Source organism: Colius striatus, chromosome 16, assembly GCF_028858725.1.
Source record: "Colius striatus isolate bColStr4 chromosome 16, bColStr4.1.hap1, whole genome shotgun sequence".
In the NCBI taxonomy this organism is placed as follows: Eukaryota; Metazoa; Chordata; class Aves; order Coliiformes; family Coliidae; genus Colius; species Colius striatus.
The window spans coordinates 15,733,673-15,747,509 of record NC_084774.1 but is presented as its reverse complement, the minus strand read 5'-3'; the positions used below and the strand labels follow the sequence as shown (position 1 = coordinate 15,747,509).

The 13,837-nt window shown below is 41.1% G+C and overlaps 1 protein-coding gene across 6 annotated transcripts in view; it reads right to left on the bottom strand.

Moving 5' to 3' along the window:
* Positions 1 to 8,062, bottom strand: part of RIPOR3 (RIPOR family member 3) — a 50,406-nt gene extending 42,344 nt beyond the window's left edge. For 3 of the 6 annotated variants that reach the window (XM_062009459.1, XM_062009455.1, XM_062009458.1), the window contains exons 1-2: positions 7,908 to 8,062; positions 2,477 to 2,540 (exon numbers count right to left, since the gene is read on the bottom strand). The gene's annotated coding sequence lies outside the window, so the exon portion shown is untranslated. The remainder of the gene's footprint in view (positions 1 to 2,476; positions 2,541 to 7,907) is intronic. The other 3 variants (XM_062009457.1, XM_062009454.1, XM_062009456.1) reach the window with 1 other exon arrangement.
* Between the last annotated feature and the right edge of the window lie 5,775 nt (positions 8,063 to 13,837).

Here is a 13,837-nt window from a genome sequence, read left to right as displayed (position 1 = left end):
GGACAGCACAAGACAAAACAGATCGATATCGCAGTATTGTGATGATTCCAGTGATATCAAAGGCACTATGTCTGTGCTGATCTGCTTTTTTGGCATCAGACAAGCACGATTTGGGAAAGACAATCATAATGCATCTTGCCAGATGAGCCTGAGGTGATGGCAGCAGCATCCAGAACGCTGAAAGGTGCTATAAGCACACCAGTGATATGCCTTCCCATTAATGACAAACCATGCCTGGCTGGAGAGGGAGCAGATAGAACAGTACGTCCCTGTGATGCTCTGTGTCCCCTGGCTGTTTTCCCACACTTGCAATCTGACCCTCCAACCATCAGTGCATAGATCTTACGAACTCACATTTGAGATCCTCTGCAGCAACTGTCATTGAGAACACACAGCCCAGAGAAGTTACTGGCAGAAAACCACTCTTGGGTGATCTTGAAAATTCAGAAGTGGCCATTCAGATACAAAACATGTATGCTGACAAGCGAGTCCAACAATATACTAATTCAGATAGAGAATTAAATCCAGATCCTGACACAGTTACAGCAGCAATGACACAGAGAGCATTCAACGTTATAATAGAAAAATGGTGTTTTGTTCCATGTGACTTGGCTTACTCAAGAGAGATATTTTACAATAATGTACAGTTTTACTATATTGTAAAGACAATCTGACAATTACAGGTCAAAGTAGACTAGCTTATTGCTTTAAATTAAACTCAAATTCATACACATACCGGGGAAAGGTTCAATGTATATTACTACAGCTCTGGAGAAAACAAGTTCGGCTGGGCAGACAAAGAAATTATGGCTGGACTGGAGATCTTACCAGAAGATGCAGTACATGTTTGTATCTAGAGTCTTCTCCTGCAGAGCACGTAATCCTTAGACTTGCGTGTTTGCTCTTCAAGAACCCAAGCCCAAGCAATTTTGAGATACTTTGCATTGCTACTTATTTGCTTTGCCCTTCTGATGTTTGTTTGCATGCAGCTGGGATGCCGGCACTGATTGTCTAAGGTTATTTAAATTCTTCTTGATTTGTTAACACATTATGTTGGTTGCACAAGACATTGGCATGTGAACACTTCAGAAAAAGGGAGGGGCACAACTCTGCCTCAGTGGAACCAGAAACAAGATCCAATGACTTCAGCAGAGTTACACAAAGGACAGCTCTATTGTTTGAGTGGGACTCGTTAATTAAAGTAGTATTTCCCATCAGCTTTCTACACACTCTCTTAGAAGGTGACATTACCTTTAAGTTCACTATGTGGGCTTGCATTTCAGACAATGAATAACAAAAGCCTTGTGACAGATTTTCATGAAGTCTGGGCATATGCTACTGTACTAAAAGCAGGAAAAAAGGCACACGGGAATGTGTATTTATATATATCTATACAGCAAACATATAGAAATGCTGAAGCTGTGATGTTACTGGTGGAATTAAATTGATGCATTTTCAGACATGAGTCCTCCTTTTTAACTGTTCTTTTGTTTCGTCTTCCATTGTAAAGAACAGTCAACTAAATTGCTACAAATCCGTTGTCTTCAAAACTTTAGAAAAGCCTCTGAAGTTTCTGTATAGATCAAGTATTAGCCACATTTTCACACAGTTACACAATATGTACATGTTATTGTAGTAAGTGCCCAAACAGCTGAATATGTATTTGGAATATCTTTGTGTCAAATCTTTCTGAAAACCCCAGCTTACTATTCCTAGTTTACAGATCTCATCAAACAAAATCCTTCCTTATCATCTGAAGAAACCTTCTAAAGTATTTTTGCAAAATTTCAATTGCATTACATAAAAACTACAGAAATTGAGTGCACAGACAAACTGAAAGTCATTTACATTGCCTTTTGTGTGCACTAGTAGAAATATAAACCTATTCATGCTAACACTGAAGTATTGAACACTAAGATTTTAAAGCACACTGAGGTCTTTGAATTGCCTCCCTGTTTATCTGTTGAGTCCCAGTATTGGAGAATAATTCTTCCCTCTTCAAGTTAGTGGCAATTTAAATAATAAACCAGAGGTTATATAAGTGCAGAGAATTATGGAAAAAAATGTAAGTGGAAAGTACATATTTTAAAAATGCACTTGAATAACTCAAATGCAGCTGAACTGACATTATTCAGACTTTCCAGTCTTATTGAATACTGGATTGAAACCAAGCACAAGAAATTTCAGGCCCAAAGGACATTTTAAAGAAAATTATAAGAACCTATATTTCTCATTTACAATTTCTGTCTGGGAAAGTTCTATCGCCTAAAGGAAGACTAACCTATCTTCTCATGGGATCAAACAAAAGGGATATGAACTAATTAAGGGAAAGTTTGGATTAGCTTGCAAACTTAAGGACTGATTCCGTTCCAAAGAGCACCCAAACCAGAAACCTGGATTCATAGGCCTGTGGTCCTCTAGTGAAATATGGATGCAGATTCAGATCCAGATTTGATACTGAAAGTTCATTTCTAACCTGTGCAGGTACCAGCTCCAGGCCCAGCTCTGCATTCCTTCCACACCCAGAACTGGAGTTCTGCCTGAATAATGAATGCAAGAGAGAAATGAATTTATCTTTATGGCAGATCTTGTTTGGTGATGTACACACCCATGAACCTGCCAAAACTTAAACGTGTGACACGGTATGCAGCCTAGTTCCAAGACTGATAGATTTCAAAACATTACTCTTGTAGTACACTTAAAATAAACTATTTTCATAAGCATAAGGAACTGCTCCTGACTCCAGTATACCTGGATACATTCCATCACTTCTGTTATAAACAACTTTCACCAATGAAAAGATGAAGATCCCAGATTTGCACTAAAAAATAGTAACAAAAGGAATCAATTACTTTTTTTCAACTTGAAGGACATTTAAAAGTATGGCTGTATGAAAAAAGATGGAGGGAAAATACTAAACAAACAAACAAAAAAAGAAACAATAAGGCTTTTTGGCATAACATTGATGTGCATTAGCCTCCAAAATCACAGAGAAGCATTACACATACAGATGCACATGGTAGAATTTTTCCATCACTCCAAACAGACGTGAATTTCAGCCTGGCTTTTGATAAGACAAATGCATTTATGTTTCCTTCAGCTATTCAACCAGCAGTATTTAAAAATCTGAAGAGAAAGACCTTCCAAATCCATGAATGACAGAGAACTGTGGAAACAAATCTTTTTATGTGTGGATCTTGGCCTTCTAAAAATTTTCTCAGATTTTTCAGAGAAGTTTATACAAGAAATGCCCACCAATAAAACTGAAATCCTAGTGTAGACACAATTCTATCAGAGCTTTTGTTAGTTTAAACTGGTTTGGTCAAAAATCGAGATAAATGATACAAGAAAAAAAGTCCTTTTGCAGATATTAGTTGTATCCACATCTGAAGACTTTCTGGCACAATTATTACCTATGCCAACCTGTTGCGCCATGGCTGCAGCCTTCCAGGGCGTTTTTCTCGTTATTCTACCCCAAACAGTATGCAAAACTGTAGGATAAAGATGTTGTTCTGTGGTCAAAAAAGTGAGAAGGGGATATTAAGGTAATTCATCTTGCATTTTGTTCAGACAAGTATTTTCATAATAATTAAGAAAAGGATATTTTGAATAGGGTATTCTGTGGCAACTATTCTGAGAAAAAGAAATGCCAGCTAAAATCAAGAGCTTTGGCTGCTTTAAGGCTTCCTGGGCAAGATTAAATCAAAATAGTTCCCATACACATTCCCTCTTTTCATTGGCATGTCAACTGTTGTATGTAAGAATGTGCTACTAATTCACAGCATCAAAATCTGGGATAATTTTGTATAGTCAAATGTTTTCTTACTTTCATAGAAATAACTATTACTGGAAATACTTTTCCAAAGCAAGTTGCAAGTGGGGCTAAGTCAATCAGCTAGCACACTGCATACTTTTCAAGGGAAAAGTTTCTAAAAATGAGTAAAGATTTCATTAAAAATGTCTCTGAGGTACATAACTCATGCCCACAATAGAGTATTTTTTAATTTTCAATGCTGTATAGAGGATTTTAAAATGCTAACAGACAATTGAATCAAAAAAGAATAAAATTCTCCCTTACTCTCTGCTGCACACACATATAACATGCGCAGAGACCAAGGAGAGGCTCTAAAACATTTTCCACTAGAAAGACAATTTGCTCGCAATTCCTTCTCCCTTTAAATTGTTTCTGTGGCAACACATCTGGTGCTATAATTCTGGGCCAGAATATTAACTGTCCTGAAAGAAAAAAGTTATGTTGTTGTTCTGGTCTGCAAGAATGTGAGGCTGAGGGAGATCTGCAAATACATACAATCAGATAATCCTTTTTGCCTTCACAGGCGCACACACTATTGGCTATTGATATTCACACACAGCTTAAAATTGCAAGTTTATAAATGTTTCTACATTAGAGAAATGTACATGGTTAGGGAAGACTCTTGTGGTGAGCATACATTCTGTGAGCCAGCTTTGTTTTAAACAAACTGATGAGCGCTTGGTTACCACTGTTCCTACCATATGAAATAAGTGAGGAAAGCATTCGGCTGAGAGGAACGAGGTTCATTCCCTAATCGTAAACATAACTCTTCCTACATAATGAAGAAAGATTGGGATTGATTTCTTATTACCCCCCCAGTACCTTGTAAATATCACTGTATTATTACCATTTTACAGTTGAGATATGTCAGAGGCACATATGGCCAAAATGTCTGAAGTATCTCTTAAACTCAGATGCCGCTGTTATTACGTGCCCATACTGAAACGTGCAGCCCTTGTCTCTCTGAGCTCTTGAGGACCAATAGATATTACTGCCTTGAAATTACAGGAAACTATTGATGTAAGTCTTGGACGTCCCAGCTTAAGCATGACAGCATTCTCAGAATTTGTAGTCTGAACAACTTTGTTGTAGGCAAATGAGAGAAAAACAAGAATGAAAACTTAGAGCCCTACATCAGTTTGCTAAGTCAACGAGCGAACAGTTTTTTTAATCACTAATAATCCTGACAAGTTAGTCCGAAATCTTGAAGTCATACTACATGACTATAATCCATTGAGAGTTATGGGCATTTTACTGTGCAACTGAGATTGACACCTCAAGATATAAACTCTACTGTGGATCTCAATTCATGACATAAGGGCTACTGCATTCACTTACCTCAGGCTGGAGTAGCAAGCGTTAAAAAAATAGTGAAATTGGATTTTTGCTACACCATCAGGCAGATCAGGGATGAATTCATGGAAGGAACACACTTGATGACAAATCACAGTTACTTTTCCAATAATGAATGCATTTTTAGTTCCCCATGAACCAAATTTTATTACTTAGTTTTGAAAAAGCTAAATTCAAATCTAGATCAGTTACATATGAATCAGTTTGGTAACTACATATGCAAGATTTTGTGTATTAGTGATAAAGAAGACAAGATTGTCTTGGTGTTCTGATCCTCTAAATCACTAATGATGGAAACCATTCATAGGCTGAAAAGCAAGCTTTTGCCCTATAAAGTTCAATTTAGTAAAAATCATGGGTTTCAGGTCTTTTGTCTTTGAAGACTTACTGGTTTAAAGCAACCTGTGCTCAAGGACAGTGTACTGGCAATAGAAATGGAAAAGTCCAAAAGTCAAATACCAGGATCAAACCTGGTATTTCATAAAGATGTATGTCCCTTTTGTACTTCTGGAGGTGCCATCATACGACCAGAATTATACCCAGGACCTTGAGCACCTATAGTCATTAAAGGCTGAGTGATGACCTTTGCAAGACTTTCTGTCTGTATATTTTGGATTGTCACCAGACAATCACCTTCCAAAATTCAGTTCTGGCCAGTAACAGCTGGATAATTCAATTCTGTCTGATCCCTTTTTCATAGCCTTTTGGCTAAAATAAACTGTATATATATATAATTAATATCAAACTTACTATTTCACATGAAATATTTCCTTCCCTTCCAATCTAGCCTATTTATTGCATCCAAATGGCGTAACTAACAAATCTTCTGAGACAATTTTCAATCCCTTGCTTTATCTTGTATAATGTTCTAGATGTAGAATCTCTGTTTTGTCTTGGTGAATTATAGCTCCACATTATCACTCCTCAAACTCCCGAGAAAGAGACACATTAAAATCATGGCACCCCTTCCATGTGATCCAAGTCTGGTTTCCATTTCTAGCCATGATGACTCTATTCCACTTCTCAAGGTTCTTTGTGACGATATTACAAAAATGAGCTGTCGAAGGGAAAGAAGTGATATTGGTGGATCTGCTGTTACAGGGTGCCAGCTCCCTGTTTGGACTGCTCCTAAGGAACCTAAGGCTAGAGTGAATATTGTAGAGCAACTGTACATCTGCTCTTTGTCTTGACAGAAGGAAATCATCTCATTTTTATACTACCCCTTAGGGAATACCATTACATAACTCACTGTTTGGCCTATATTTCCCATTCTTGACTCCATGCTGTTAACAGAAACACCACTGCAGCAGAAACACCATCTAACTGACCTGAGAATCGAGTACTAGATAGGGAGGTAGGACCTGTCATCTCAGGGAAGCCCTTTAATTCCTCTTAACAGTATCCAGACTCTAATCAGAGGAAAATTTTATCGTTAGTTGTTCAGGACTGTATCGCATGTGTTGTATCACACACCATTTTCTCTCTGAACCTGAGACATCAAGTGGGCTTGGCCTGCCATTCAGTAACTGCTCCCTCCCATTTTGGCAGGTTTTGTGCAGCTTTTCCTGAACTACTACATGTGGTGCTTATGTCATTCACTCCACAGAATTCAGATGAACAGCACGTAAGTGATCAACTGCATGAGAAATGAATACAACAGAGAAGATGTTTCTAATATGCATGTTCCTTTTGACACCACGTCTTTCTCAGCTGTCTCCATTCAACATGAAATGTTCCCTCAGCTACATTTTGCATTGTTTACTACCCTGACAAATAATCTTCCTCTGACTCTAAAATAAATAAATAAAATAAGGTCTTTCCTAAAAGAATATGTAATGGCTCTCATTGATAGGTGCAGCTCCCAATTTACAGCTGTGAAAACATGCGCAGAGATGGATTAAGTCTTGATTCCAATAAAGGAAATTACTGGATCAGGAGTTTTGAGTACTGGTGCTGTACTCTGACTCTGGTTCAATACTCAAGAAATGGCTCAAGAAATACGTAACCTGACTTTTCAAATTCCTTTCCTTCAAGTTTCTTTAGTTGATGAGCAACTCAATTTCCATTTAGCTCAACTTTTTAAGAGGGGAAATTAAACTCCGTCTGAAGCAAAATGTAACTGGGCTGTGACCCAAAACCTCAATTCCTATTTATGAGCAAATAAAACATAATCTCTGCACAGACAGAAAGAGTTAACTAAAATATAACCAGCCCATACTGTGACACCTCCAAAGTGCAAGCCCTACAGGATAGCATAAACATTGTCCTGCTCTTCTTACTTTTCCACCTGCTCCAGCCAGATATTCACCTCCTGGGTGCTTCCTGGTGTGAATGAATGCATTTAGCCCTGTATAAGAAGTTCCTGCGCTTCTTAGTGCCAGTGCAGTCTCTGTAGGAATATCAGTATCCCTCAAAGCTTGCCTGCTCGGGGATGTCTGCAGACACCTAAGAAGCGCGCCTCCCTCGTAGGTGACCTGCAGGTGACATGTCCTCCCTCTCGGTGCCCCGCAGCTGTCACCGACAAGGTGCCGGTGGCTCCCCGCTGCCCCGCGCGTCTCGGACACCCGTGTCTCTGCCCGAAGCGGCGGTATCGAGGCGCCCCCGCCCCGTCCCTCCCGCCGCCGGGCTCCGCCGGCACCTCGGGACGCCGCCTCTCCCCGCCCGGAGCCGGCACCCCGCGCTCCCCGAGCCGTCTCGCCGGGCCCCGCTCCGCGCTGCCCCGCGCCCAGGTGTTCCCTACCTGCCCTCCCGGCGGCCGGGCGCGGAAAGCGGCTCCGCGCTGCTCCCGCGGCGGCGCGGCGAGGCAGGACCGGCTGGGAGGGCCCCGATAGCCGCCGCTTATCGCCGCTGCCCGTCACCCGGCTGGGCTCCGTTTCCAGGAAGCCACGGCTCCAGAGCGCTTGTTTGCTGTCGGACGGCGCTCGCCCCGTTCCGCTCGCCGCCTCCTTCCCTCCCTCCTCCCCTCCCTCCCTCTCTCCGACCCCCCTCATCCTGGCAGGGGGGCTGGGAAAGTGCAGCGCGGCTCCGGCACATGCCGAGCCTGCGGTCACGGCCCGGACCCTCTGCAGCTCCTCAGGGACAGTCCCCAGCGCCCCCTTCCTTACTCCAGCTGTTCTGCGCCGGCCCCACTGCTCCGCGGGGCACTGACAAACCGGCAACACCCGCAGGGACACCCGCCCCTGTGCCCTCACTTACTCCTCTCTTTCCCTGTCCCCCGTTTCTTACCCCTTCACTCCTAGGGCGTTTTCTCCGGAGCACAGATTCCCTCCCTTTCCATCTTCCTCATTCACCGCTCACTCCTCTGTCTTCACCTCATGCTCTCTCTTCACTATCCCGTCTAAGACTCCCTCCTCTTACAACCCTGTTTTTCCCTAACCATCATCTTCTCTTATTGCCTCCCCCCTTTTTCCATCCAGCCTTGCCATAGGTTTTCCACTAATGAAGACCTGTAATTTGTCATGTCTCTGATCCTTTGTTGACCAATGCCCACTCCAAGCCTATTCTGCTGCACTCATCACTGACCTCCTTGATGCTTTTTTGGGCAGGTATTGTTTCTCAGGAATGAGCTCCTTCTGACAGCTTTCTAGACACCTTCCACCTTCCACCATCCTGGAAAAAAGATGCGAAATCATGATGGAGATAGCAGGCTGAAACCCTCCCTGGTTCCTTGCTTTACCATATGAACCCACACAATTGCGCCTCTTCTCTTTTGAAAAGTGCCTCACCAGGCACTTTGTAAACACCAACACACGTGTTCCTGCCTTGGGCAGAGCACCTTGGATTATGCTATGTCTCATCCCTCTGACATTTTCCCCGACATTTTTCATCACCGTTTCTCATAAGGTTAACATGCTGATCGACTGACAGCACAGGAAACAAGACACTCCCCATGAGGAAAATGAGCTGACTGTACAGAATTTGGACATGCTCTTACAATAACTTTATTACTAGTCGTGTTTGCTTCCCTTTTGAGCATATCCAGCAACATCTAGGAAACACAAGAGGCCCTTCCATCCTGTTTCAGGAGGATAAAACACAACCTAAATTCTCAAAGCACCAGATAACCAGAGATCCCATACAAGAACCTCCCAGAGCAGTTATTGTTCTCTTTTGTAGTACTTTATGAAGTTGATTAGTATTTGTAGTTTTCTGTGTGTATGTTTAGAAAGTCTTGAAAGAGGCAAGGGAAGATCTCTTGCACAGCTGAATGTGTTTTTAAGAAGACGCATGAGGGAATTGACACACATGAAAGTGAGAGCAGTAAGAGACAAAACCAGATGGGCTGATGGAGTTGGCTGAGCACACAACTTAAGCACTTCAGATTTTATACGTATAAGGAAGAATAAAATGCAAGTAAAGTGGTTTTCACAGTGATCTTGAAACCTATTGGGGTTTGGAGAGTGGAGAAAGGCAACAGTGATAACACCATGGAAAAGATTAGTATCAGAGATGGTGTACCTAGCAAGAGAAAGCATGGACATGCGAACACATGGACCTCCACAGGTCGGTACAGGGCATATTCTAATAACTGTAAATCTACCAAGTGTTCTCTTGATTTTCCTAGTGTTGTGGGGCCTTTATGATCAATCAGACTGACTGCTTGAAGAATCTCCCTCTGGCAAATGTAACTGCAGCAGTTCAAGGTGCAGCCAGCTACAAGTCCTGCCTCTCTGCTCAGGGTTTCCAACCTTACCAGACAGTCAGCCAAGTGTGATGTGTGCTCCAGCCTCAGAGCCAGCTGTCTGAAGCATATCAGACCAACTCCTGCAGCACAGGACCAGGGACTGTGCACTGCAGCAGTTCAGGCCCAGACTCAGCCTCTGGTGTGCCAGCCCCACAGTGCAGTGGAGCACATTGGGGCTATTTTAGATCAACTTAACTGGATTTGCAGGAGGACATTTGTCAGAACACCAAATCTCTGCAGGAGCCCTATGCAACCAGTTGACCAAAAACCCTTTACTGTTACTGTCATTTCCTCCTAAACATAAGACTTAAAATAAATTCACAGACCAGACTGTCAGCTAATGCAAATGCCCAGGGTTCCATCCTCGTTGGTGCAGATACCTCTGTTTACTTCAGTTGAGGATTGACCTTACGTGTTTTCATTCAGCTTACTTTTTATGATCTTCATTTGCTATGTCTTCATCTGGTGTGTTTATGTGGCTGGTGCTTGGTTTTCATTATTTTTAACTGCCTTTCAGATTATTTGCTCTATGGTTCTGTTCACATTCTCCTTTTCCATGAAATTCTAATAAAACACTTGGCTACAGATTTTCCAAATTGAACACTGATGTTTAGTGCAGCTAATTATGTAGCAGGGTTCAAAGTGAGTTCTATACTGTAGCAATTTACATATTCTTGAAAACAATGGACATAAACCCACAAACTCTTGTTACAAGCTAGTTTCACATTTTTCTGGAATTTCCTTTAAAAATACATATGTTTAGTATTCTCACACATATGAAGAGCTGTAAATACTCCATTGCTGGCACCATTGTAATATTTACAATGAAAAACTAAAATACACTCTGATGTCTCTCAGACCTAAAGGCACATTAAAATATGCTGGTATATTTCTTCCAAGGATCTCAAAGCACTTCACAAAAGTACTTCACAAATTCAGCCACTCAGCATCTATCACAGAGTAAGCCAATGACAAACAAAGACCATTTTACAATTAAATATTCAAGATGGTTGCAACAATGTCATACTTTTAGTGTTTCAGACTCACCAGTGTTCTGGTATCATCAGATTAACCAGAGTTTCATTGTTTAAGCACTAAATTAAGTCATTTATGTTTGTTTTCTAAACCAGTTGAACTACAGATGGCAAACTCTGTGAGCAGACCAGGCTTCTCAGGAAGATCCAGACTAAACTGACTTTTAGAAAGGCTGCTATAAACAATAATTCTGTTTATAACAGTAATAACTAATAGCTCAGTAGTTAGGCCTATTAATATGATCCTTTACAGCAGGCTGACTTGGAGAACACAATCATTTTTCTTGCTGTTTTTAATGCAAGCAATATGTGTGCAAACATGTGCTTGTGTCTCCACCCACTCTTTTTTATTTTGTATTCTTTTAGTTTTAGATTGCTGCACAGGAAGCAACCTGCATATAACTAGATTATCAATATATTGGCAAAGTGCTTTCATTGCTGTAACATAACAAACCTCAGACCAGGTTAGAATAAATGACCCCTACATAAAGAGCATTTACTCAGAGTCTCCAAGGGTGTATTACATTAAGATTCAACTATAATTACACACATCTAAAATCCTAAGAACATGATTATTTTTGCTTATTTGAACATCTACAGTTCATGGTATGGTAACTCGGGATGGAAATTGAGAGGTGAGCCAACAGGAACAAAGACTATCTTCCAAAAGCTGAACACCACTGGGACAGTGGCAGAACTTGCATGGATTTGGTATTTCCAAATGTGACAGAGAAGGAAAAAATGAATCATTTTTCTACTCCTTTTGGCTTATACTTTTCTATTTTTACTTATTACCACTGCATCAGTACTATTTGGTTAATAAAAAGTGACAGTTCTATTATGCTGGTGTATAAACGTCTCCCTGTTTATAGTTTCACAGTGGGCTTGACTTGCTTGTGTGTGCACATATAAAAAGACTGAGGAGAAAAAGCCTAAATTAATGTGAATTGTCAAAATATGATAGTAGCTTTATACTTTCCTTAAAAAATCGTTCCTAATAAGTGCGTGAATATTCCTAAACCGTTGCTACGTTCATGGTACGATTTCAACAATAAATCTATGAAATTCTCAACCATTTTAAGATTAATTTTATACACGAATAAGCAATGCACGTCAGGGGCACAGCAGCTATTGCAGGAGAAGCACCGGGTGCAGACAGGACCAATGCAGGACGTTCACCCAGTCCCCCCCCGCATCTCGCGCTGCCTGCCGCACGGCGCCCCCTGCCGGCCGCGAGGGGCTCCGCGCCAGCAGCAGCGGGACGGGCACAGCGCCCGGGTCACGCCGCGGGAACCTCCCACGCGTGATCTACACGGACAATCCCCACGAGGTTCCGTTCTCAACTGCCTAATCATCTTCTGCAGACGCGTAATGCAGCCCAATCTGCATTACGTCATTAGCCCCACAGGCGCTTCCCGTACTGTTGTTTTGAGCATGTGCGAGCAATCTTGGATGACTCACGTACTATCCAATAATAACTCAATTATAATAAGTAATAATTAATTATTTATAAAGAGGTATCGTTACTTTTTTAATTAGATGCAGGTATTGTTTGTGAAATTAAGTACTTTTCTCACAGTCAGACAAGTAATAGAGCCTTAATAGGTCCTGCCATCACTTCCCTTTCTTCTAGCCCTTCTGTCAGAGCAGTTTGCCTTGGCAGTGGCGCCAGCTTGGAGTACACAGATCTGTTTCTGGCAGTTCTGAAAGGAGGCATAGACAAGCATGCAAGCTCAGGAAAAAAAGGAGTTAAATGCAAGATTTCTGAAACAGGACCCATGAAAGTATGAGGCAGGAGGGACTTGCTTACAAGTTACATACAAAGCAATATCAAAATCACACACCGACAAGCACTGCAGGGTGTTTGAACATCACACCTCCAGGACAAGAAGACATAAATCCAGCTGGGAAGTAAAGTACTATGTAATGGGAGCTGGACATTTATAAGAGATTAAACTGTTACAATCCCTAGTAGCTTGCTCACTTTAAAGCTCAAACGTTTCCTTGTTTGATAGGAAATGACTGTTGACAACTGCCAAAGCCTAATAATTTGCTTTATAAGCATACTGTCTGTAGTCACAAAGAATGTTAAGATCAACCACTACTCTGTATAAAAACGTTCCTTTGTAGTAAAACACTCAAGAACTCAGTATTCAGCAGATGGCATTTAGAGCATTACTGAGCCTCAGTTGCGGCCGCTGGCAGAGAGCGTTTTACTCACAAACAGCGAGAACGTGCTTTCCAGACAAGTTTTAAAGCAAAGTCTTCATTCTAAAAGGTTTATTAGGCAGAGATTTTTATCTAATAGTCTAAGAATAACACAAAATTAAAATTCTAACCTTTAGCAAGTGCAGCTTAAAAGAAATTTTGGAGCAATTATTCCTTCCATCTGTCGCCTTTTTTCCCCAAATTCTACAGCTCAGGAACACTCAGTGAGTACTGGAAAGACAAATAAGTAATGCTGACAAATTACTTTGAGGAAAGGAACACTGGAGTGTTACCTATCAACCTACACAGCTCCAGCACCAGCACAGTTTCTTTTGAAGACTTTAGTCAGAAGAGTTAAATCATTAAACTCTACACACGTGTGCAAGTGTGAGATGTCAGCTGTTCTTGGTACTACAGTGTTTATATAAGGAAGAATCTCAAAGTAATCTGGAGTCATTAAACATAAATGGATTAGTAGATGAATGAGAAGAAAAAGCTTTAAAATCTTTAAATATTTTAGTTAGAAACCTCAGAGAGTTCAAATTAACACATCAGTATGAGCTTCTGACTAGTTAGGAAAGCATTTTTAAAACAAACACTTCAGAAGTTTATCACAACTTAAACCCCTAACCAAGCAAATTCACAGCAATGTTCTCTGCTGGGACAAATGGCATACGTTCTGAACAGCACTGGCAATACATTCTCCATTGAGGGTCTGATGTTAGAGCTAGCTGAGAATCAGAA